This window comes from Piliocolobus tephrosceles, chromosome 3 (genome assembly GCF_002776525.5).
Source record: "Piliocolobus tephrosceles isolate RC106 chromosome 3, ASM277652v3, whole genome shotgun sequence".
Lineage (NCBI taxonomy): Eukaryota > Metazoa > Chordata > Mammalia > Primates > Cercopithecidae > Piliocolobus > Piliocolobus tephrosceles.
In genome coordinates, this window is record NC_045436.1 from 52701833 (window position 1) to 52729410 (window position 27578).

The 27578-nt window shown below is 35.0% G+C and overlaps 1 long non-coding RNA gene across 1 annotated transcript in view; it reads left to right on the forward strand.

The window, feature by feature from the left end:
• The first annotated feature begins 16877 nt into the window (after window positions 1-16877).
• The window catches only part of LOC111551931, a 76704-nt gene continuing 66003 nt past the window's right edge, over window positions 16878-27578 (forward strand). Inside the window, exons 1-4 of the long non-coding RNA XR_002734508.3 lie at window positions 16878-17012; window positions 19520-19589; window positions 19852-19916; window positions 21881-21907. This is a non-coding gene — a long non-coding RNA (uncharacterized LOC111551931). The remainder of the gene's footprint in view (window positions 17013-19519; window positions 19590-19851; window positions 19917-21880; window positions 21908-27578) is intronic.

Here is a 27578-nt window from a genome sequence, read left to right on the forward strand (position 1 = left end):
ACATCCTTATCCTCAGAAGCTGTGAACATGTTACCTTACATGGTAAAATATACTATGCAGATGTGATTAAATAAAAGTCTTGAGATGAGAGCTTATTGTGGATTATTAAGGCCAGCAAAATAGAATCACAGTAGGAGGCAGGAAAAAAGGATAAAAGTCAGAGACAGATTTCAAGATGCAACATTACAGGCTTTGAATATGAAGGCAGGGGCCATGAGCCAAGGAATGCACACATCCTCTAGCAATTGGAAAAAAAAAAAAGAAGAAGAAGAAGGAAACAAATTCTCACCTAGAGCCTTCAGAAGAAAACACACTTCCTGACCTATTTTAGATTACTGAAGGCCACAATTGTAACTTAATGAAATTTGTATTTTCTTAAGCCACTACCATACTGGCAGTTTGTTACAGCAGCAATCAGAAAATAATTCAGCCATTGATTTCTGTTATTCGCAATGTAACTCAATCGTAATGGAAACAATTGCACAAACATTCTTATATCTCAAACAAACATTCCAGAAAAGCGCCCAAGGGAAAGCTTCAAAGTCAAGTGGCACTTTTGTTCAGAGATTCATGTGTTTGATTTATTTAATAAGGAGGAATTTTGTTAAAGCTCAAAAATGTTATAATTTGTTCATCAATTTTTCCTGTTTTTTTTTTTTTTTTTTTTTTTTTTTCTTTAGCAAGAATGATAACCTTTGCAGAATCCGCCTTACGTGTGGGCATAACCTGTGATTTGTTTCTGTCAATAGAATATGGTAAAACTGTTGAGGTGTACCTGATTATATTAAAGAAGATGGAAGCATTGGTCTGCTAGAGTGTCTCTCTTTCCCCTGTTGGCTTTTAAATGTCCAGTAATTCAGTTGGCAAGAAACTCAAAATGATTCTGAAACTGACAGTGACCTCCTGAGGACAGCCAGCAAAAAGCAAGTTCCACAGGGACTAAAGTTGAGAAAGCGCTGCAGTGATGCACCTTTAGCCTCTGGGTATTACATACTTGTGTTTTTTATTAGCTAAACACCAATACTCTTATTTCAAGGTCACTGCTAAGATAATAAAAGAAAAGAATCTAATGCGATTATACAACCCTGACTGAAGTCCAGCCTGACTCCATTCATCCAATTATATATTAGTCCATCCATTAGTCCATCGATTTATACATACATAAGGAAGATGAATTAAGTATGTGTCATCTTCCAGGTCCCAAACCAGGTATTCTTAAAGATACAGACAAATAACCGAGCCCAGCCTCATTGATTTATCATACTCTGCCTTACCCTAAATGTTCAGGTCCAAACTAGACCTAGGGCCCCTAGTTTGGGGGGCATATCAATCAACTCTGGCCCTATGTTGTGCCACTAAGTAGCCAATTACTCTATGTCTAAATTTAACACTAATGCAGTTATACAGTTGGATGCACTCACTTTAGTGAGTACTTTTAAAAGCACAAAATAGCATTTAAATATTTGAATATATATTTGAGTTTTGTCACGGAATAAAAACTCCTCTGGAGTCTAACCACCTGCATTGAAATTTCAGCTATACCAATTTCTAGGTTTGTTCCCTTAAGCAAACTACTTGTTTTATACTACTTAGTGTCTATTTCTTTATCTGTATAGTTGAGGAAACAATGATACCTACATAATCAAATTGTTCGGAGATTTAAATAAGATAAAATATAAAAACTACCAGGAACCACCCCTATAAAGTGTTTAGTAGATATTAGCTATAATTATGAAAACAGTTTCTTCACTATCACCCTAGTCTATACAAGTAGACCTTATCCCTTAAATTCTCAGTCTTTTCCTGCTCCTTTTTTCCAATGGAGGTAGAGGGAGATGTCTGTTGGCAAATGTTGGAGCAGAAAGTGTGTATTCTTGACGAAGTATTTTCCTCCTTCTCTTCTCCTGGGGATCCGCTGTCCACAGAAAGTAACTTTTCTGCTTCAATGCTTGGTGCTATATGTGTCACAAAGACAACCCTGAGCCCACGGCAGACCATTTTTTGACTGTAGATGTTACTGAATAAGTCTGCCCAATAATGAATTTCAGTTTACAAAACATGTATTTCATTTTAATAAATTATTATAGTATATTAATTTTACTAGTTAGGAGTCTATTTCAGGAAAGAGAGTACCCATTGGAAGATGATTTTTTGAGGTAATAAAGGCAGGGAAATAATATTTTTTAAATTGTTCTATGGTTTATCTCAGTAAACTTTAGACATATTTTGTCTCAAGAAAGATAAATAACTTTTTGATTCTCAGATAAGGAAATCTTGGTAAATATTCTTAATATGTACTCTAAAGAACCTACAGGATAATTTTGCCTATATTACTTTATGACTAATATTAAAAACTAGATTATCTGCATATAATTAATGACTAATATTCTGGAAGTTAAATTTAAATAACTTATTTTTATTCACACTTATTCATTACATATTAAAAGTTCAACCATTAAATTATGTAATTTAGATTTGAAAATAAAATTTTAAAAAGGTTTAAGTATTTTCATGCATCACAACTCACTGTGTAAATTGTTTTCTATTTAAAAGCAGTCGATGATGGTATTAAGTATCTCAATATACTTACACACTTTAACCAAATACTTTGTAAATAAAGTTTTTGATTATCCTTTAAAAAATCAGAAATAAGCATGGATGCTTAGCATATATATGTTTATTAAAACTTAATTTAAGCCAGGCATAGTGGCACATGCTTGTAGTACTAGTTACTTGAGAGGCTGAGGCAGGAGGATCACTTGAGTCCAGGAGTTTGAGGCTGCAGTGAGCTATGATCTTTCCACTGTACTGCAACCTGGGGGAGAGAGGAGAGAAAAACCCTGTCTGTGAAAAACTGTAAACAAACAAATGACAACAACAAAACATTCAATTTGAAATTGTGGGAGACTGAAAGAAACTTTAATAGTCAGTAATAGGGAAAGGCTTCATTATCTTTGCTACAGCCACAGATTTTTAATGAATCAGGCCTTAGAGTTAATGGTTGTATATTTTAGGTAATGGCACAGATTTACAGATATGTAATAATATTAAGTGAAAGCAAAGTTGGTGAAATTATATGGACAGTGTGTAGCAACTGAGTTAAAATAATACTAATAACAATAACAATGGCAATAATCCACATAGAGAAATTACTCCAATTTCAAATAGGGATAATTTTGAAGAGGTGGTTTTTGATGTTCCTCTAAACTGTTTCCCACATGCTTTTGTATTTTCCATTTAGAAAAATCTGTATTTGTTTTACAAATACTGTTTTTAAAAATTTATTACCTTGTTATTTTCAAATGTGTTTTGGTTTTGTTTGAAAATTTATTAATGCATTCACTGGTCAAAATTTTACTTAGTATTTGAATATAAATTCAGGTTATTGTTATTACAAACTCTTTTATCCTAGTTTGTAATTCATTACACATCTCCATAATAGATTTAGAATACTTAATGAAACGATTTAATTTTGAGATGAACTGTAGTAGAGTTTCCTTATGCAACCCTCTGTCTCAACTGGATCACAGTTATGAGTTCATATTGGTAATCCAGGTCACCTTAGGCAATGCCCTACTGTATACCACTCCCCGAGCACCAACTTCAACTTCATATCTAGCTGCATCTGCTAATTTGCCAAGGCATTAGGACTGTGTTTTCTCTTGGGATTCAGCTATGAACAGAAGAACCTGGTACACACATTATGGGGAGTCAGAGTCAGAAATGGAAGGAATCCAGTACAATTTACCAGACTGAGCACAGGAGCTAGAATGGAACGCTCAGTCCTCACAGCTGTGCATCGCGAGGAAGAAAAGATTGCTCATAAAACTACAAATGTTTTAGGATCTGGGCTGTTAAGTAACTGTGCTGTGGGATCTCCCTAAAATACTCACGCACAGGAAAAAATAAAAAAGAAAAAAAAAGAAAGAAAAAAAAAGAAGCTATTTCTACTAGTCAGGAGAAAAGGAAACTTTGTTTATGTAAAGCAGCAGAGTATATCAGTTGGCAGTTCATGAAAGCAGCAGTGATGGAAGCAGGGCAGTGTCTGGGGCAGATTTGTGTAAAGCAATGAGGGGATGTGGTCTGAGCACGGTCCCCACACCTCCTAACATAAGTGGGTGTGCTTTCAGTATCTCCTGAGTAAAAGGAACAGGCCAGGGCAGATTTGTGTTTTTTGAGAATAAGCTAAGTGGTGCACAAGCCTGAGAAGTGTAGCGCCAGGGACTGTTCTCAATTCAACAGTGTACTGAAAATGGAATATTAAAAAAAAAAAAAAAAATGAGAGAGAGAAATGGAAAGAAACCTTAAAAAAGAAACCAACATGCACATTTATGAAGTTAAAATATTATCCTTCTAGCACATTAGGAATCTATTAATGTGAATTAATTAGTGTGGTTAGGTTTAGAAGCATTCACTAACATTCTTTTACTTTTTTTAATCTATCAAATATAAGTGAAGAAGTATATGTTGCAGTTATATCATTTTTTGCAAGATTATTATTAAAAAATTTTCAAGACATTTGCAGTTGCAATACATAAAGATAGTCTATTTGATATGATGATATAAACCTGACACAAAATACTTGTTACACATTGCATTTAATTTCAATAATATTTTAAGAAAGATTTGTGAATTTGATAACTATCCCTTAAAATAATTCAAAATGTTCTTGAGTGTCAAAAAGTAAAATAAAGTTGGAATTTTAGGGCACATGTAAGCTATGATAGGTTAGAAGTGAAAGATACCTTAGAGATAATGTAATTCCTGTCTCTCATCTTATATACAATGCACAAGCAAAGGAATTAATTTGACCAAATCGCATAGCAGCTGACATGCCGAAAGTCACATATCTGGGCAATAACAGTCAGTAGTCCTGAATCTGGGTCTCCATTACAAAGAGCTGCCAGCACTAGTTTAGTTTCTGCTTTGTGATAATACAGATAAATTTTCACTGAAAAGGAAAAATGAAAATTGACCTGGTAATGTGGGAAAAATAGGCTTCTTAATACATCAGTGAGTCAATTAAGTGAATGTAGTCTTAATCAATAAATGGAGTGTGTCAAACTGTTCTCACTGAGGTAGTCAATGATTCTGGAAAGTATACCTATACAAATCAGGCTGGTAGGCAATTAGGGATTTTATGTATTTCATTTCAATTACTTTTTGTTGTATTTAGAAAAAGTGTTCCTCCTAAGAAATTATACCTTATTTATATTCTTGATTATAGGAAAGTGGCCCATTTTCTCTTTTCCCAGATAATAAATGTTTAAACATTAAATTATATGACAAAAATATAAAATATTGCTATCCAAATGAATATTATTTTTATTTATGCAAATATAAAATCCAATTTTATTGGTTAAATAATTCATGTGGGTTTTTTTTGATGAGTACTTTTGCCCATATAGTTGGACATATTTCTCTGAAATTATTATACTAAAAAATAATTGAAAAATTACATTAACTTTTTAGGAATAAGAATTGAGGAAATTTGGGCTATATTTCATTAAAAAGGGAAAATTTGGAAAAAAAAAATTTGATAATGCCGTGGTAATAAGACCTAGCCTCACAATGTGCATTCACTACAGCTGAGAACAAACCATGTGAGAGAAACTCTCATTATCTTCTGATTCCCATTTTGCAGCTGAGAAAAATGAGGTACAGAAGGTTAGATAATTTGACCCAAATCAACAGCTATGAAGAGATAGAGGTAAAAATCAAACCTGAGTAATCAGACTCCAGAATCTGAATGCTTAACCCACACCAAACTACTTCCTTTTATTATAACTAGCGTATCAAATCCATTACAATTTCCAACCAGGAGTATTAAATTCTTTTCATGACTTTGTTATCTAAAATATTTTAAATAATATCATTTCCCCTTCTGAGGAAAACATGGTCTAGAAGCACTCTAGTCTCTGAAATATTGTTTTCCCTTTTCTTAACCTGGGCAGAACTTGGAATAGAAGTCACAGACCCCAAATTAATAAAAGGAGGAAAAAATATACTCTATCGGTTATACCTGCTGCATTGCAAGAGCAAAACATAAAAAGTTGAAAGTACTCCCTGAGCAAGGCTTGGGAATAATGCATCCAGGTTTTGTTTGTTTGTTTTGTTTTTTTTTTTTTTTTGAGACAGAGTCTTGCTCTGTGGCCCAGGCTGGAGTACAGCGGCGCGATCTCCGCTCACTGCAAGCTCCGCCTCCCGGGTTCACGCCATTCTCCGGCCTCAGCTTCCTGAGTAGCTGGGACTACAGGCGCCCCCGACGGCGTCCGGCTAATTTTTTTTTTTTTTTTTTTGGATTTTTAGTAGAGACGGGGTTTCACCGTGTTAGCCAGGATGGTCTCGATCTCCTGATCTCGTGATCTGCCCGCCTTCGCCTCCCAAAGTGTTGGCATTACAGGCATGAGCCACTGAGCCCGGCCCCAGGTTTTTAATACATCAAAGGCTCAGGCTTTCTTTTATTTCTGGGTGTTATCAACATTCCTTTAAAGATTTGTGGCCAGCAAGAAAGGAGAAATCTCATGTTGTGCAAATTAGGAAAGATGGTACATTATACTAAGACACAGCAAGAAAGTGGAAAGGGGACTATGTTGTCATAAATTACCAAATTTCAAGATGAGTTTTTTAGAATGAGGGTGATAATGTACATTTGAATGAAGTCAAATATTTGTCCAATAAATATTAGGGATCTATAAAGGTGTTGTGGTATTTGTTTAGAGAATAAAATAGTTAGATCAATAAAGTGGCAATAGTATTTATACAAGTGTGAGTTCTGTTATTAGAGATCTCTGTTAGCTATATGTAGAGATATCTGTTCGTTCAGCATTTAAAGTTTAGAGTATGTGAGATTAATTATATTAATCATGGACAGGCAGAGTTTTTAACCGTTGGTCTGCCTTGTCCTCCAGTCCGAAGTATTACCAAGACAATGAACATTTCCTTATAGCTTTCATTAAATTTGTAACAAAAATGCTTTTAATGTACTCTTTTATTTTCTTTATTGCCCACCATATTATAATTCCATGATAACAGGAATAGCATACTGCTATTAATACTACTATGAATCCAGCATCTAATATGGCACCTTACAATAGTAGATTCTTAGCAAACATTTGTTAAACTGTGTTAAATGAATGAATAGTTTACTGTATAATATCAAAATATGTAACCTTTTTTAGGGAAACAAGGATAAAATGTTCCTAGGATAATGTAACAAGAAGTAAATTATTCTTGCCTCTAGCCTAATGGATGATAGAAAATTTCAGATTGATTCTACTAGTGCCACCTTAGGTCTCTTATACAGCTGAATTCAGCTGGTAGGTTGGCTGGAGGCTGTGGTCAGCGAGAGGAGTTGGGATGGCTGGGAATCTCTTTTTATCTTGTCTCACAGCTTATGCTTGTTAATGACATGATGTTTCAGAGCACTGTTGTAAGGAGGGGAAATCAATGTTTAAGTCTCTGTTTATTTCACATTTGCTGATTTTCAGTTGGCCATCACAATTGACATGACCAAGCCCTAATTCATTGTAGGCAGATAGTAAAACAGGGCATGGGTATTGGCAAGACATGTTCACCGAGAGCCATTACTATAACAAGCTGCCACAGTAGCCCATAAAATCTAGCAAATGATTTAAATCTAAAAAAATGTACTTGCATAGGGAATTTTCAAGGTAAACATTTGGGATACAATTTCACCAAAAGAAGAGGAAATGGCATTCATTTTTCCCTGATTTCGAACAAAACGTTTGATTGTCAAAGAGGTATCAAATAATTCTAGCATGAAATTAAGTTTCTCTTTCAAAAGATACTATTATTGGTATTATTGATATAAGAGGATGAATCAGTGAAACTGTGAAATCAGAGAGCTTAAATGGGTGTTAGGAAGAAAATAGCATCCATTTTCCTTTCTAGCAAGATATTACAGTTAACTTGTTTTACAAGATTACAATTTATAATTTGCTTTAAGCATTTCTATAAAGGGAGATTCAGTTTCTCTTGCAATGTATTTTACTTCAGAATTAAAAATGGATAAGTAGAAGGGAAAAGGCATTATATTATAGAGAGAAGTCATTACCTCAAAGTCAATACTTTGGAGTTAGATTTGGACTTGAGTTGCAGCTTGCCCTGTATAGTACAGGTTTGCCTTCAATCAACAGTTTAATACTTCTAGGTCGCAATTTATTGCTGTGTAAAGTGAGACAGTCTCACTCGCTTTGTTTTGAGTTAAATTCAATAAGCTATTGAGAGCATTTTCACAAAATGCCTGATATGTAGTAAGTACTCAATAAAGCATAACTTTGATTATTATTACTTGATATTTTTAATAAAAAGCAAAAATTCCAAGAATCCCTTCTGTCAAGTATTTTCTACTTAATTTTTCATTCGCTTTTAATGGTCAAGAATAGTGCAACACTAATATATTTCAGGCATTTTTTTTTCCATTTTCACTTAGGTATAATCATAAACATAAAATGAATAATAAACATAGTATCCCATAGTTTACATATTAAATAATGTCTATCAACTACTGATATAAGAAATAGTTATATAACGTTTATTACTCTTTGATGCACTTACACATGTACATAGGCACACTCACATATATACATCTGTCTTTCAAAATATTTTTCGTGGATATTGTCTGTGGTTGTAAATTTTACACAAATAATTACTGTTAGTTTTGAAGTCCAAAGGTATTTAATTCAAGAGAACATATCTGAGTTCAAGTCATTATTTAGTAATGTGGTTTCATTTAACTGGTAATGGTAAATTAATATATTTCTTTTTCTGTTTTTTTTTTTTTTTTCTGTATGTTTGTTTCTTGTTTTTTGTTTTGTTTTGTTTTGTTTTTGAGGCAGGGTCTTGCTGTGCTGCTCAGGCTGGAATGCAGTCATACAATCATGGCTCACTGTAGTCTCTATCTCCCAGGCTCAAGTGATCCTCCTACCTCAGCCTCCCAAATATCTGGGACTACAGGATTGCACTACCAATCCCAGATAATTTTTCATTTTTTGTAGAGAGTGCATTTGACTATGTTGCCCAAGCTGGTCTTGAACTCCTGGCCTCAAAAGATCCTCCCACCTCAGCCTCCCAAAGTACTGAGCTTACAGGTGTGAGCCACCATGCATAGGTCTGATTTTGCTTTCTTTGAGAAAGGAAAAGAGGGAAAAGAAGAGAATATTTAAACTTATATTAGTCAAATATTTTGGATTGCACAAAACCAGAAATTTGCTAGATTAAGTAAAATATAAAATATGTATTGTAAGTGCTCAAAGGTGTCTCACTGAACATAAAGAGCAGAGATGTAGATTGAAAAAATGGTGCCTAAGTGGCTCATGCCTGTAATCCCAGCACTTTGTGAGGCCAAGGCTAAAAGCTCACTTGAGCCCAGAAGGTAGAGACTAAAATAAACCTTGATGCCGCTACACTCCCACCTGGGTGACAGAGTGAGCTCCTGCCTCAAAAATAAATAAATAAATAAGTAAATAAATATATAAATACAACATTGTCAGCACTTTCTGTGACTCAGCTGGTTTTTGTTATGTATTTGTTGCATGTTTCTTTCTCTTTGCAGGCCTATCTGCATGGTTTAAGAACAGGATGGTCCTATACCTCTATAGTTTCCTGTTAACAATTTCATGTTGTAAACAGAATATGCTTTATATCTTCCACGTGTTCATGCTGAGCCCCTCTCCAACCCGTTTCTCCCTGAATCCTTCCCAGGAAGTGGAGCTGTATGGACTGCATCAACAGAGTTCTCATCTTCTCTGGCTTTTAGTTGGATTTGGCCAATGGAAAGCATCACAGACATTTTAAAAACTAATAATAGGGGGACCATATTTTAATGCAGAGAATTCTGATGGAGACTTTCAACTGCTCCTAGAAGCCACACAGAAGACATTTTGAACCTCCCTCTGTTATGCATCCTGGTCCCCGAAAATCCAGAGCTTGACTGCTATTCTCCTCTTTATTTTCTTTCACCAAGGTATAGAATCTGCTTGCTACTAGCTGGCCTGAATCTGATGACAGTTTCCATGTAGAATTTCAGAGCCAGTGTCAGCAGATAGCCTGTTTGAGAGGTTTCTGTTAGCTCTGCTTTGACAAGCCAGGATCTCAAAATGAAATCAAGTTTTTATTGATCTAAAGATGAACAGTGAAAAAACTCTACTCTTATGTCTAGAGAGAGACTTCCAAACAAACTAGGATATTGTTTTCCTTACTGCAAGTTCAATTGAGTGTGCTCTGCTTTGCAGTGACAGCTAGAAATATCTAGGTTTAGCTGAGAAATTTACTTAAATAAAGCATATAGACCTGTGCCATAAATACTGTAGCCACTAGCCATATGTAGCTAATTAAATTAAGTTAATTAAAAGTAAATGGAGGCCGGGCACGGTGGCTCACTCCTGTAATCCCAGCACTTTGGGAGGCCGAGGAGGGCGGATACCAAGGTCAGGAGATCAAGACCATCCTGGCTAACACAGTGACACCCTGTCCCTACTAAAAATACAAAAAAAAAAAAAAAAAAAAATTAGCCGGGCGTGGTGGCAGGCGCCTGTAGTCCCAGCTACGTGGGAGGCTGAGGCAGGAGAATGGCGTGAACCCAGGAGGCAGAGCTTGCAGTGAGCCGCGATCACAACACTGCACTCCAGCGTGGGTAACAGAGCAAGACTCAGTCTCAAAAAAAAAAAAAAAAAAAAAAAAAAAAAAGAAAAAGTAAGTGGAATTAAAAGTTCAGTTTTTTGGTTGCTCTTGTTATATTAAAGTGCCCAGTAGTCACATGTGGCCACTGTGGTGGTGGTATGGGTTAACACACATCTCTCCTTCCTTGCACAACGTTAGATTGGTGAGTGCTAATATAGACAATACACTAATTCTGAAAATATACAGCACTATATTGTTTCCATTATGGAGATTTATTCAAAACAGTTTTAGGGTCAATTGATGTTTATTCTCTAAATACGCTGAAGGTTCTTTGAATTAATAAAGCAAACCAAAGATAAGATCTACAATGAAGGTTCTTTGAATTAATAAACCAAAACAAAGATAATAATTGATAATATTTATTGAATACCTATAAAGTACAGGTACTATGCTGAGTTCTTTTCATGCATTAGCTCATTTGATCCTCAAAAATCCATAATACTCGCATGCTATTAGTATCTCACACTCTGGAGTCTTACAACTAGGAATTGGTAAAGGCAAAATTAGAATCTAGCCAATTTGACTCCAAAACCTATGTCTTAACAGTCATGTTCTACTGCCTTCCTAATAGTTGGGGAAATACTGAATTACTTGGACTTTTTTTTTTTTTTTTTTTTTTTTTTTTACTGTGAAGGAGAATGAGCAGGTAACTATCACCAAGGAAAATGACACCTTGTTCATTACCCTGCAGTCATACAATACTTTTCAACAATATTTTTAAATGCATCTGCCATATGAACTGAGTATCCTATAAACTTGTTTTACATTTATAAAAAAACTTCTAGAATGTTTTGTTTCCTTTTATTCAAAGGGATTTGATCATTATTAAGAGTATACAGTTAATTTTGAACAGATTTCAAAAAATATACTCCTAATACAGCATTCTTTCATAATCATCAGTAGAACATATATATGTTGTTTTCTTTTCTTTTCTTCTTTTTTTTTTTTTTTTTTTTGGAAATTAGCTATTTTAAAAACCATCTCAGTGACAAAAAATAGTAAAGAAATATACTGAAATACTAGTGGATAATTTAATTCCCTTAATCTCAGTCAGTTCAATCAAAGTCTTTACTAGAGAAAGTTAAAGTATATAAATAAAAATTTATGCCTACAGTATTTGCATAGCCATGCTGAAGAAACTAACATTTTATTGATGAGCTCCATCTTTAATACAATTATTAACTATGTTCAAAAATGTATTTTTATTTTTGAAAAATATATATTTTTATTTCACAAACATGACATAGAAGCACTTCAATGTCCATTATATTCACATAGTATAAAAACATACAAGGGAAAAACAAATTAAGTAAGTAAATATTTTTTATTTAGTGTCTTATAGCACAAACACATGAGTTAAATAGCTGAAATGCATTTTACATTTTGCATACTTACAAAGTGTGAAAAGTATCTCAGCATATTTAGAAATATATATTTAAAACAATGAGACACCTCTTGACAATAATTGTGTCTTTTGCAAATACAAAACTCCTTAATAGTTTTTTTTATTGGCAGCAGTTTGGTTTGCATAAGTTAGTAATTCCTGCTGTGCTAAACTAATTCAGAAAGGATGATTGACAGCACCTTAGGTATTCAAAGGCCAAACTGCATAGATCAGACCAGACTGACTTCCTCACTTCCCAATATTCAAATAGGATATTTTCCTGATACCCTCAAGAGGTTTCTGAAGATTGCACTGCATTATTGCATCTACTAATTGCTCATCATGTTTCTCAACTTGTATGGAAAATGACAAGTGAGATTTTTTTCAAAATATGCCTTCTCCACTGTTGGAGAAAATTTATTTTTTAAAATATCAGGGAAATAGTGAATTATTCACTGTGGTTTTGAAATTTGAACATTACCCATGATTATCTTTTCAAATACTTTTTATAAATTTATTTTAGAGCATTAAAAAGTAGAAAGCACATTTGGTTGTTTTTTTGGTTTATACGTTTGTTTGTTTCATAGTCTTGTTCCTAATTAGTACCTGTGTAATCACCATTTAGTTGACAAGCTGTGCACTGTGTAGCTAACGATTTTCTGTGCAGGTCTATGTTGTGTAAACTCTGCACATTCCAAAGAAAGGATTAGTCCTTGACCAGCTTCTAGGAGATAACTTCTAAACTCTTGGAATATCATGCTTGATAAGAGTATTTGTGTTTACTTGGGACCTAGGGCCACACCAGGTAGTCTATGCTAACTGTGTAATTTAAGGTGGGGGTCTTGGTTCACGAGGTATCACTTTGACCTTTGGAGGGGCAAGAGACTGAGTAAATGAGGCCAGCTGTGCAGACCCAACAAGACCAAAACCACAAACATATCTGGTCACCAGGCCTTGGATGAGCTTTCCTGGTTGGCAATACTATCTATGTGTTGTCGCACACAATTGTTGGGTAGATTAAGTGCTGTTTATATGACTCAACTGGGAGAAGAAAACTGGAAACTTGCACCTCTGTGCCTTTTTCCTTTCTGATTTTAATTGACTTCCTTTCACTGTAATAAACCATTGCTGTGAATGTAATAGCTTTTCTGAGTACTTCTATTGAATCATTGAACCTGAAGATGGTCTTAGGGACCCACTCAATACGTACAGGGTTGTGTGTGTGTGTGTGTGTGTTGAAAGCACTTGTAAGATCTTTGTGTACTTCACCTCATAGAATCCTAAAATCATTGATTTAAGGTCACATAACATGAAAACCCACATATTCCTTTTGCCAAAACTTAATAACTCTAGCATGAGATCTTCACTTTTTAAGCGTGTAGTCTAAATTACATTACCATTTCTTACTCAGGATTGTAATATAGATCCATGTTAGATGCTATGAAGTAGTTTTATGTAAGTTACACTGACAGCAAGAAAATCTGTGAAAATGTTGCATTTTTTTTCTAATAGATTTTCTATAAAACTGCACTCCTGCTCACACTTAAAATCTCAATTATTCAAACTACAATAAGCTATTATTATTGTTTAACCTAAAAAAACTTGACATAATACAAATCATCTTACTTAATTTAGAGCTTAACAATCGTTTTATTCATATTCAGGTGAAAAGCTATTACATGATAAAGATAAAAATTTAAATCTGTGCAAAAAGAGTGAACTAGAAACGAGAAATGATGTTCAGAAAATAAGCCATTCTTTGTGGGAAAAGAAAGAAAACAAACTAAAAATAATATTCTACCTCACCTAGTACAAAAAAATCTAGGTGACTTAAAAATATATATATACAGTTTATATATATAAATTATATATATTTATATTTTATATATTATATATAAGAATATATGCACACATATACATATACCTATATACATATGTGTAAAAAATTAAAAATAATATTTTATCAGCTTTAAGTAGGAAATGGCTTATAAAATAAGCAGTAGCCTTAGAGGAAAGAATGATAACTTAATCCTGTAAAACTAAAACTTTTTATAATAACAGGACCATGAAATATACTTCTAATAAAATTCAATTGACAACGTAGGCAAAAAATATTTGCAATAGATTGGGAAAACAATAAAGAAGCCTTGACACTTAAAAATGAAAGTAAGCAAAAATTATATACAGCTGTTTCAGAAAAGAATCACTGCTAATGGGCAATAAATGATAGGAAATTTGCTTACTGTAGCTATAATTAGGAATCTTCAACAATGTGTTATTTTTCCATCAGAGAACAAAATGTATAACTCCCTTTATACAGAGGAAAATATGCAGGTTACATGGACATATATATGCATGTAAATACATAGAAAAATCAGTTTGAACAGAATCATAGCATATGGTTCCAAGTGATTCTATCTAGAAATCAGAAAACAAGAGCAGGAGTGATAGTTATACTGGGTAGCTAGGGATGGGGAGTAAAGTGTATTTAAACCTTTTACTTCATATATTTTGTTATTGTTTGTATATATTACAGTAATTACATACTTGTGCATTTTTTATTTTTAATTTGAATACAATTTATACTCTACTGCCTATTTAATGACAGTCTTTAAGTAGATCAATTTGAAATAGAACTTAAAGAATGTGATAGTATTTTTCTTTCACCTGCAGGTGAGAAAGTAAATTTCAGACAAAGGTGAGATACAAATACAGAGTTCGTGTTGATCCAAGAATAAGTTTTTTACATAAACTTTCTCAATTAAACTTTAGTTCTTTTTCATGACTTCTGTTGATGACTGGCTAGATATGATTTTCCTAATCTCAAGAAGACTGCTATTTTATGATTGGTAGATATTATTGTGCTTTCTTAAATTTTATGAAGCATAAATTGCAGCACATGGAGCAAATCTTTATAGTATAAGACTCAAAAGTGTCTTCTATTACATTATGAGCCTTCAAGCACTATTGAAGTATTTAAATGCCTTTGCAACTTACACATATATACACACACATATACACAACACTCCATCTGATTTTATGGATTAGGAAATTGAGGTTTACAATTTACAACTTCCAATTTGCTGAAAGTCATATAACTATTTCTATAAAACTATAATTATCATTGGTACACTTCACTCTCAGTCCAGTACTTTTTCTAATACAAACATTGTAATTCTAAAGTGCCTCATGAATTGGCACCAAATATTTAGTGCTGGTGAATCACTAACCTAGTTTTACTTCTGAAAACAGGAATTCACTTTTCAAAAAAAAGAAAACCCTCTATTTGAAATATCAGATAACTAAAATGTTATTCCTTTTGGAAAATGTTCATAATACATGAAAAATAAAACATTACACCATTTACTACATACTGCACAGTTCTAAGTATCTCACATTTCTTAGCTAATTTCATCTTTACAACACCCCTACCAGGTAGGCACCCTTATTATCATTTCATTCCCTTTTCACACATGAGGAGGATGAAGCAATGAGACATCAACTGTCTTGCCTAAGGTTAAAAGGGGAAGTAATGTCCAAGACCAGATACAAACTGAGGTTTGAGTGATCTTATTCTTAACCATTTCACTCTGCCTCTTGGAGAGTAGCAATCTCTCTGAACTCCCCATGTGCTTTTCTAAGTTCTGTTTCATGCCAATGTGTCTTAGAATTAGTTGTTTTACACAATGTTCATCACATGATAAAAATTCAATTTTAAAAACTCATGTTCATTTGAATTTTCTCCTGTTTGTAGTCTTGTCTTTTCTGCTATAAAGGAGGCCCCACAAAGATAGGAGCTAGGTCTTACTTTGCTTTAGATCACCTCCTCTTGGCTATAAAATTGTGGTTTACTTAAAGCAGGTGCTTTTAAAATATTTGTTAAATGAAGAATGGATGAATTAATGATGAAAAGATAGAATGAATTGTCTTGACTGAATAAATAAATGAATAAAATATCACTTATAAAAAATAAAAGGCTGGGCGCGGTGGCTCAAGCCTGTAATCCCAGCACTTTGGGAGGCCGAGACAGGCGGATCACAAGGTCAGGAGATCGAGACCATCCTGGCTAACACGGTGAAACCCCGTCTCTATTACAAATACAAAAAAAAAAACTAGCCGGGCGAGGTGGCGGGCGCCTGTAGTCCCAGCTACTCCGGAGGCTGAGGCAGGAGAATGGCATGAACCCGGGAGGCAGAGCTTGCAGTGAGCTGAGATCCGGCCACTGCACTCCAGCCTGGGCTACAGAGCAAGACTCCGTCTCAAAAAAAAAAAATGTAAAATAAAATAAAATAAAATACACAATTCAATAATAGAAGATGATTTATTCAGATGTTATTCAATATTTCTGAAAGGGCACAGGATGCAAGCCCACTCCACCCTGTCGCTAAACCTTTGTCCTGCTCTCACAAACATATTGTAAAGATGTTGTAAGTTCCTGTTTTTCTGTGGCATGGCAGGGTCACAGGACGCGTTTAAGTATTACCTGCTAAACCCGTTGTGAAACCTGTCACAATATGATTAACTGCCTTTGTGTGAGACTGCTTTCCCGCCTCAGGTTTGGGAAAACAAGCCCTGCCCTGTCCTGCCAGCCCCTGATAAACGTCATCAGAGTTTCAAAATTAACGGAAGTATCAGAAATGGCGGGAACCAATCATAATAAGCTGAATCGCCTTGTTCAAATATCAGCCAATCATACATCCAGTTTGTACAATGACTCTGTGCCTGTTTACCCCAGACTATATAACACTGTCCTGAGCCCAGTTGGGGAGCTCTCCTGCCCCGCTCCTTTCACGAGTGAGTGAGAGCTCCAGGTTCGAACCTGTAATAAAGATCCTTGCTGCTTGGCTTTGACTCTGGACTCTGGTGGTCTTCTTCGGGGAATAAACGGTCTGGGCATAACATTTCCTCTGGGAAAATAGCATCAGTGAGTTTTTTCATTCTTGTTGAGTGAGTGTGTGTGTGTGTGTGTGTTTAATGAAACTTGGGATGTTTGGTCAGTGCTCAATGTGTTTGTGGCTGCTTCAAGATTATCATATTCAGAGTTTAGTTAGACTAATTTTCTCCCTGAATTTAAATGTGGATGCCTCCTTTAGGTATTGTAAGTGAGGTTAATGAAACGTTAACTTCCAATCCTAGTTGAGACCATTTATATGCTAATTATTAAGCAAAGACAGTCTAAGAAACAAATATGCAACTGCACTGAAAGCACTTTTAAAAAATGTTGTCCTTATGGTCACTGTTATTTCTTCACTCATCTAGAATGACTTCTTTTATCCAGTTATTCCCTATGCCAATTTTTCCAACTTAGATGACATTGCAAAGAAAGTAGGTTGTCTAACCTTCTCCCTCTAACTTTACAGCATTTACTTCAGAATACCCCACATTTTGTATGAGAAAGTCAAACAGAGGGAAATATCTGGTGGTTAATGTTCTAAGAATCTGTCACATAAATAACATTGAATAAACAAGCCCTTTGTAGTTAAAGCCTCCAGAATAATCATAATCACGTTCCTAATCATGGCTATTTTACTTTTCAGCAGGCATCTTCATTTTATATAGCATTTTTAGGTACTTGTGAAAGGCATAATATTGTAGTCCCTTCTTATCCTTGGTTTTGTTTCACTTGATTTCAGTTACCCACAGTCAGCTGTGGTATGAAAATATTACATGGAAAATTCCAGAAATTAACAACTTTTCCTTTTTAAATTGTGCACTGTTTCGAGTAGCATGATGAAATCTCGCATCATCTTGCTTCATTCTTCCCTGGACCTGAATCATGCCTTTGTCCAGCATACGCATGTTGCAAATGCTATTCACCTGCTGGCCACCCAATAGCCATCTTATGGCTATTCAGTGCTTGTGTTCAAGGTCGACAGTAGCCTAAGACTATGTCACAGTGCCTACGTCATTCACCTCACTTCATCTCATCATGCAGGCATTTTATCATCTCACATCTTCATAAGAAGCACTGTAAGTACAGTATAGTAAGATGCTTTGAGAGACAGCATATTTATATAACTTTTATGACAGCATATGGTTATGTTCTATTTTATTGTTAGTTATTATTATTAGTCTTTTACAGTGCCTAATTTCTAAATTAACCTTTATCATAGGTAGGTAGGTATGTATAGGAAAAAACAGTATTATATAGGTTTCAGTACTTTGGCATCCACTGGGGATCCTGGAACGTATCCCCTACAAATAATGGGGAACCAGTGTACCAAATAAATTGCAATGCCTCTCAAAACAGATGTACTATTAAATCATTGTTATGATTGGGTTTTTTTTTTTGAGAAATTACTTGTCTAACTAAGAAATGTCTAGTGTTATAATGTCTGTATTAAGAGAGCTGCTAAAACAGAATCACTGAACACTATTCTAGTCACAGGCAGAAACAGAACTTTACTGTGGTTAAGACAGATGTGTCTCATTGCGAGTTTTTGCTTAAAAGCTATGTCTAGCATGGTCGTGTGAATAAGAAATTGTTGATTTCAAGATAGACATTAATTTCTTTCTAAAACTTGCCCCTTTTCTTTAGCCTCACGGTTTATTGGTGAGGTTTGTCATTTCTTGTCCACAACAGTTGGAATATATTTTTTCATTAAATGCTAGAGCCACTGATAAATTGATAACACATGCTTGCTCTATTTCTCACTCACTCAGCAAATCCTTTATTAATTAGTGATCATGTGGCTAGCTCCAAAGCAGCTGCACTACTTTAATGTGTCTGTAACCGTGGGACCAGCCTAAATTTGATCTGCTCTGTTAAAAACAAAATGTAGAGTTACCTTGTAGGTATGCTGGAGTAAGCAGATAGCCAGCAATGGAAACTGACTCAGTAGTCTCATAGGCAATTATGATTATTCCTTTGTCATTTTATTATTACATGACTCTTTTGACATCAATATTACTCAAATTGACATTTCTGGTGTTAAAGCTTAAAACTCACTAGATCCAGACAATGAGATATCAGGCCTCTCAAAGGGTATAAAAGAACAGAAATTCACCAGATCATCACATCCAGACAATGAGATGCCAAGCCCCTCATTCATCATGATTGCTTCCTTGCCCCTCCCAAGTTCCAGTTTTCATATATAGTTACATTTCTTTTTCTTCCTTGCTATATAAACCCCTACTTTTAGTCAGTCAGGAAGATGGATTTGAGACTGAGCTCCCATCTCCTCAGCTGCAGCACCCAATTAAAGCCTCCTTTGGCAATATTTGTTGTATCAGTGATTGGCTTTCTGTGCAGCGAGCAGCAGGATCTAAAACAAATCTCTGGTGTGTAAGTAACAGATTTTGATTCCCTGACCTGGAACCCACCTTGTGGCTTGGTTGTCATGGGCAGGGAGTCTCAGAAACCCTCCTAAGCAACTGCTTGCCCAATTTTGATTAGAGGTGAGTTTCAGTATCTCTCTGTTCCTACTGCAGCTGGCCCCAGATACATTCCTGATTGCCTAGGAAGAACTGCCTTTGAAATCTGGCATCTGCATCTGTTTAGGTGAGCATCCTTTGTGGGCCCAGGCACATGAACTACTCCCATCACCTTGAGAAATTAAAAAAAAAAAAAAATCATTAGTTGGTTGAACAAGCCCAACTGACTGAGAGAGGGAAGTGCCCGACTGTTTCAGTATGAACACTATATGGGGATTGTTTGCAATTGTGCGTCATGTGTCCGGGAAAGTGAGTGTCTTTTGTGGGTACCAGACAGTGGGATTGGCTCCTCTCAATCAGAGAAATTTTGAGGGAATTTTTGTTTGCAGGTTGATCAAGCCCAACCAATGGAGAGGGGAAGCACCCTGACTGTTTCAGTTTCGACACTCTTGAGGTTAGTTGTTGCAGCAGTTGGAATGTGTTTTGGTGATTGATTTTGTATATGTTATGGAAAATTAGAATTCAGTAAGCTGATACTCCTTTGTAATACTGTTTGGCCCCAATACTTTTAAACAGTGTCAGGCCTGGTTAGCATGTGACATTCTTCTTTGGTGCTATTTGGCCCTAGTGTTCTGTGCAGCCTGGGAAGATTTAGCCTTTAAAAGTCAAACTGCCATGGAGACTGCTTTACCCATAATTTTGATCTACAACTTCATTGGATTAACTCTCAGGGCAAACAAAGTGTAGCCATGCAAACTGGTTAGTTTGTATTGTTATCTCCTGGCTACAGCTCTAAGTTAAAATCTATTGGATCTTTGTCTACGTGTATGTATACATGACTAGATGTGTTTATGTATTTACATTTATTGTGTTATATGTTGTGTCTACCAAATTGGTTTAAAAACAAACGTGCAGTCATAAATTAAGCCCAAAGTATTTCTCAAATTCACATGACTTAAGTAAACCTTTAATAAATAAGCTGGCTTTAAAATTGTTGGTAAAATAAAAACAGAAATTCTTCAGAATTGTTAGCACACATTTTTTTTCTGGGTTTATGTTTATCTCTGCTAGATATTTTGAGGTATCACAGTTTGGTATAAAAGGTTATAAAACTATGAACCCAACCAAACAAAATGATCTTTGTGTAATATTTTTTGGATAAGTAAGACTAACGTAATGTTGTTAGTTTAATGAAAACAGCTGAATCTTCTGAGTTGTTGGTGAAAATGCCCATGTAGTGAACTTTAAGGGTTTTTCTATGTTCACTGATGTTCACTGGCTATGAATAAGATAAATAAATAAAGGTTAACAATGAAATAACTATTTTTAAATGATGACTAGCTATATCTAATATATTGGTTTTTAGAAATAATCTAATAAGCTGTTAGAAATGGAAGCATTTAGAACATATAAGTGAGATAAATGCTGTAAGTAAACTTTTTGTGTAATTATACACTTTAAATTATTTTTGATGCTCATTGAATGTCTGAGTCATTTCCAATTAAAAAACAATTATATGGGGAAATGTGTTTCTAAAAATTATGGAATGATTTTCATCTATAAAATGCTAATATCTGATAGGCAGCTGAGGATTTCTTGCTTCCTACATTTTCACTAAAATTTGAGCTTTCTAAGGATAAGAATTATAGATAATATATAATTCTGTATATAAAATGGGCCAAAGAAAATATGTTTTTAGTGAGAAAAAGAACAATTTTGTCTAATTCAGAAGTTATCTAACAATTAATTCAAATTACAGACTCAAAAAGGTTATTTTTGAATCAAGGTAGAAAGTAACCAGGGAGTAGAGGAGAAAGATGTGAAGAAAGCTATGGACAGGAGCTTGCATTTTTAGTAAGGCAGATTATAAAAAAAGAAGATTTAGGTCAAAGTAGAAAGTCCAAGCATGTTATAGATAATCTGGGTAAGTCATACACAGTTTTTTCTTGTTTCTCTGTATGTCTACTTTGTGCACAAAAGAGAAAAATAGAAAGTTAAAAATGTTTACTTAGTAAAGTATTCTTTAAAACATGATAGAAAATTAGATAAATTAGATTAATTAACGTGTCATAGTTAAACTTCTTAGTCTTAATGAAAGTGAAATAAGAACTATTTTAAAAATGTGCTAGAAGTTTGGTAATTATTTTTTTAAATATAGTTAAACATGAAGCCAGATTTAACATGGAACCAAATTTCACATACATGCTTGTATTGCTTCACACTATATTTACTATTCTGTATAGATAGTACTAACACTAAAGTACTTACTGGTTATGTACCTAAAGTGAGTTTCTTAATTGTACAAAATGTTAGGGGTATTGATGGATTTAAAGGCATTACCTTTTGTATCAGGAAGAAAATATTCATCCTGGTTTTTGTTTGTTTGTGTGTGTGTTTTTGTTTTGTTTTTGTTTTCAGGTTCTGGTTGACACTGTGGCCTACAAGGTAAATTAAGAGGAGAAAAATTTGGGGTTGGCTTCTCATTTATTTGTAGCTTTTTTTTTTTTTTTTTTTTTTTTTTGATGAAGTCTCGCACTGTTGCCTAGGCTAGAATGCTGGAGTGCAATGGTGCGATCTCAGCTTTCTGCAACCTCTGCCCTCTGGGTTCAAGCAATTCTCCTGCCTCAGCCTCCTGAGTAGCTGGGACTACAGATGCCCACCACCAAGTCTGGCTAGATTTTTGTATTTTTGTAGAGATGGGGTTTCAGCATATTGGCCAGGCTGGTCTTAAACTCCTGACCTCGTGATCCACCCGCCTTGGCCTCCGAAAGTGCTGGGATTACAGGCGTGAGCCACTGCCCTCGGCTTGTATTTGGTTTTAATTTTTATTTATTTGCTGTTTTATTCCCCTCTCAGTTTTACATATATATATATATATCCATTGATTTTTAAAGTTTCTAATGGAAGGCTTTTATTTCCTTCTATGAGTAGTCATTTTGTTTCCTATGCATTTCCAACAATGTATTATTTCTTTATTTATCCAAAGTTTCTAAGCTACCTTTGTCAAGCCTCCAATAATTGATAGAGGACACCAGCCATTTAAAATTTGATTGGTTTTTGCTTACCTCTGATATTCTTCAGAGCTATGAGAGATCTAACATGTCTAAAAAATTACATAAAAGACTTACCTTTATAAGTTCTGAACGAAATTTTGCATTATATACTTTGTTATTTAGAAAAGTACATGAGAATAGAAGTTTTTAAATGTTGTTTATTTCCAAGATAATTCAATTACATCTATAATTTGAGTTCGTTTCAGATCTTTTGCTTTAATGAATTTAAAAAAGCTGTGATATGGGAACAAAGTTTTAATGTTCAGGAAAGATTGGTCTTGTCCTCAAGGAAATGATATTGATTGGGATTTCTCTCAAACTACTTTAGTTGTGTTTACTGTTATTAACATTAGTGACATTCCCTTGGATTAGGTAGTACATTTTTTTTTAAAAAATGTGAGACTTCCTAATGATTTTTAACTCCAAGCCATTTATCACTGATGGGCTTTCATGTAAGTATTTGAAAACAAAATAGTACAATTGTTGCACCGATTTGAAGATTTTACTGATGAACATTACCAGTCAATTGTCAGTTCTGTGTCTAGAAACCAATCTTGGAAATTTGTGATGATGCTGTTTTAAATAGCTGAAAATAAATTATTGTGTGTTTGTTCTTACTTGTCCTTGTTTTATTGTACACTATTTAAGTGAATTTAAGTATATTACTTATCCTCATATTAAATTTCCAAAACTGATATTTGCATTTACCATTTTTTGATGTTGGAGAGAAAAGCTTGTTGTCTTACTTTGATAAGTCTGGAATAGGATGCTTTTGGTCACAATTCTGTCACTGGAATGCTAGCAATTAGACATATGGAATGAGTAACTTAACTACTTGAATATAGTGGTTTGAAGTGCTGCAGGTAGTGACAGCTAAAGCCCAAATCACAGTGTTCTAATTTGTGACATGTTTGAGAGAATGACAGGGCGGTAGTATAAATATTCTATTAACTAAACTGTGTACTGTTAAGTTATAGGGCTTTGACTGCTGGGTCTGAAGAAGGCACTGACTTCTGCTCAATTTTGAGCATTGACACCAAAGTCTCATCTTCAGTCGCAGGAGAAAATGAAAACCAAAATGAACTGATTTTGTGAGACACAGGGCCAGAAATTAAAATCATTCAATTTCTCTAGGCCCAGGGACTATCCTGGAAGATGTGGGCATGTGAGATTATAAGGGTTGATTTTGAGGGATAAGATTAGTTCAGAGTTTTTGTATAAATTAAACATTAGTATCAAAAACACACTAATGCAAGGCCAGCATCTGGTTCTATGTGTCAGAATAACAGGGATTTCTTGGATCATTGATCTGCTCTTTAATAGAAAATTATAATAGGTTATGGAAATCTTATAGTCAAAATGATTAAAATTGGATAGATTTGTTCATATGGTGTTATAAAAATTAGCTTTAACTTAAACAATATACCGTAAAATGGTAAAATAGATTTTTGTTTACCTTTTGAGTAAAGTACAGGAAAAATATGCAGTAGAAAGAGACTGGGGCCGGGCCCGGTGGCTCAAGCCTGTAATCCCAGCACTTTGGGAGGCCGAGACGGGTGGATCGCGAGGTCAGGAGATCGAGACCATCCTGGCTAACACAGCGAAACCCCGTCTCTACTAAAAAATACAAAAAACTAGCCGGGCGAGTTGGCGGGCGCCTGTAGCCCCAGCTACTCGGGAGGCTGAGGCAGGAGAATGGCGTAAACCTGGGAGGCGGAGCTTGCAGTGAGCTGAGATCCGGCCACTGCACTCCAGCCTGGGAGACAGAGCGAGACTCCGTCTCAAAAAAAAAGAAAAAAAAAAAAAAAGAGACTGATTTAGTTGCCCTCATGCTTTCTGAAGTATTAGGTCTTCTTATTTGGGAAATTGAGTATCCTCTCTATCAAAAAGTAAATGTTTTTATTTTAATTAATGATTATTTTATAGTTGCCTGTGATCTCATTTCATGATAGGAAATATCTTAAAACTTTGATATTTGCCAAACTTTTCAAGAACAAAATTTTAAGTGCCAAATTAAGTCCTTTGGACCACAAACTAGCTTTTTTGTATATTACATTTCCTGAAGTCCAAGAGAGACATATTTGGCTTATTTGGCTTGTTATGTTAGAATTATGCAGGAAGCATTGGCAAATCTATGGTAGTGTTTAGCTTCCTTTGGGTTATATTTATATAGATATATCGTTAATATGTTTTCCAGGATTATGTGTGACTCCTAAGATTCTAATATCTTAATATAGGTTGTCAGTAATAATAATTTTGAGTATTAGGTTAAATTGTTGTATGCCACAGAAATAACCAAATTTCTTTGCCAACTGTGTCTTTAATGATGACTGTCTTAAGGCTTTTGTAATTTACGAATGTTGTTTTAGTTTGATCCTTCTCAAAAAGTGATTTACAATCAGCTACAGTCCAGGGCTTGTTTCTTTGGAAGAGTACAAGAAAAGGGCTCTTGAATGCAGGTTTCTGATAACTTTGGAGATGGTGCCCTTGGATTAGAGTGAAAATTTCCAGGGGACTAATTGTAAGGCTGATGTGTTCATAAAGATTGCTAACCCAATATGAAGCAGAGAACAGCAATTTCTTGCATAGACTGAGCTAATAAAGGACTAAAATATATATTTTTGGTTTTTTTTGGTTTGAAATATTACTGATTGGTTTGTTTTGTTTTTCAAAGTCTGGGGAATTTTTTTATCTGGAGGTATTTATAGCCTTTAAGTATACTTAAAGTATATTATGTAGAGTATACTTTTGCAAATGGAATTTGAGGCATATTTCTCTCTCTTCCTAATGTCTCCATAATTTGTAGACTATTTGTGAGTATTCTTAATTCATGGCAATATTTTTTTTTTTTTTTTTTTTGCATATGTTTACTAACAACCTGTTTACTTTTATCACAGAACCCAGTTGAAGGAACTGGTTATTTTCTCAGAGCTTTGACTGAAACGTCTTGTGGGAGGTTCTAGTGAAGCCAATTTAGATGAGCCTAAGTGGACAATGGTTCTTGATGCACTTTGTGTGGGTAAAAGACCAAGTCTATGGAACTGAAGTTTATCTTGCAGGTTGATTAGTCCTGCTGTGATTTATATTTGATGAAAGTGGGGGACTGGAGAGAGAAATATTATGTTTTAGAAGAGAACTATAGTGCTGGACTAACCTTTGATTACTGGGTGGCCACGTGGTCACCCATGGTAAGGAGCTGTCCATGATGCCCCTCTTCAGCAGGAAGAAGCCAGAAAGATTGAGGACAAGATTCCCCATGATTGAGGAACTGATAACTAGAAAAGGGGGATTGAAACCAGCCCAAAAGTCCCATAGACAGTTTTTTTAAAGATAATTATATAAATTGACCCCCCACCTCTGGTCTTAAAGCTTAAAACTCACCAGGCCCAATAAGGTACCAGGCTTCTCAAAGTGTATCAAAGAACTGAAACTCACCGGATCATTACATCCAGACAGTGAGACACTAGGTCCCTCCTTCATCATGATTGCTTCCTTGCTCCTCCCAAATTTCTGTTTTCATTTTTTTTTTTACATTTCTTTTTCTTTCCTGCTATTAAACCCTTCATTTTCGACAGCCAGGGAGCTGGATTTGAGACGGAAATCCCATCTCCTCAGCTGCATCACCCGATTAAAGCCTTCTTCCTTGGCAATAAGCATTATATCAATGATTGGCTTTCTATGCAGTAAACAACAGGACCTAGACCAAACCCCTGGTGTTTTGGTAACAAAAGGAGCAACAAGGGAGACCCTGGGAAAAGAAGTCATAAAGATGCTGCCCACTGATAGACAGCAAAAATGACAATGACTATTTTGGCTACTGTTGGCCTTGTGAATGGTCTCCTCCAGCTCTAAAGGAGACTTAGGCTGTATCCAGAAATAACCATGGTCGGGATTTTCCCTGCTGATGATCATGTACCCTAGAGTAACTTTGCTCATTATAATAGTACAAACAATATTGAAAAAATGAATACTATTTATTAGTATTTAAAATTTCTGCCCAGGAGACTTTAAATACTAATAAGATACGTGACATATTTACTTGCACTTGCAGGTAGGACCACAGGGCATACATGCCCAAAGGGACTTCCCAAAACATGCTTGCAAGGAACACCCCCCGTGACCCTTTATGAATAATCATAATTCTCATAAAAAGAATCCCTCAGCACTAGCTGCTGCTGGCTCATTCTTTCAAGCATTCAACTCCGTTTTATCTTTCAGAATGTACTGTCTCTTTAAATAAACACTGCTACTATCATTTTTCCAGCAGAAATAGCCATGAGCTGTTTTCCAGCAGGATCAGCCCAGCCAGAGTTATTTTCTACTCCTTTAAAAATTTACTTTATCTTCCTTCAATAAACTATACATCTCTTGGCTGAATTATTTCTTTCACGTTAGAGAAGAACTTAGAATCCCCACACTCCCCAGTAACAGGTAACAGAGACAAAAACTGCAAGTCCTGTTGCCTGGGCAAGTGCAATAGGAAAAGCTTTGACCTCTAATAACACCTGGAATTAAGGAATCCTTTCCCTGGAACCAAGAAGACTGGAATATGACCAGAACCTGAACACCATAACTCTTTCAGACACAAGGAATCCCTTAACCTGGCAGATGTGGAGCTAAAATTTACCTCTACATACTTTACTGTAAATGGCCAAATTTGAAGCTCTTAAATCAGACTCTGCCAAGTCAAAATTCCTAAATCCTTTCCCTTGCCCTCTGAATCATCAACTTTCCCCAGACCCAAAGTTAGGGAGACAGATTTCAGCCCACCCCCCTCTCCTTGCTGGCAGGTTTTGCTATAAAGCTTTTCTTTTCTTAAAAGACACCATGCCATGGTGTTGGCTTCTGTTTGCAGGCAGTAACAAGCCTATTCTCTGGCATGGCCAGTAGCTTAGCCAATGAAGGGTAATAGGACAATTCCTTAAGGTAGTGACTTTGTATTTTTTCCTAGCAAAATATAATTATCATATCTGTTTTTAAGTAGTTAATGCATACATGAACAAAATGTAAAAGATACACAAGTACATTTCAAAAGTAAATCTACCTCTCTCTCACTTCCTTTA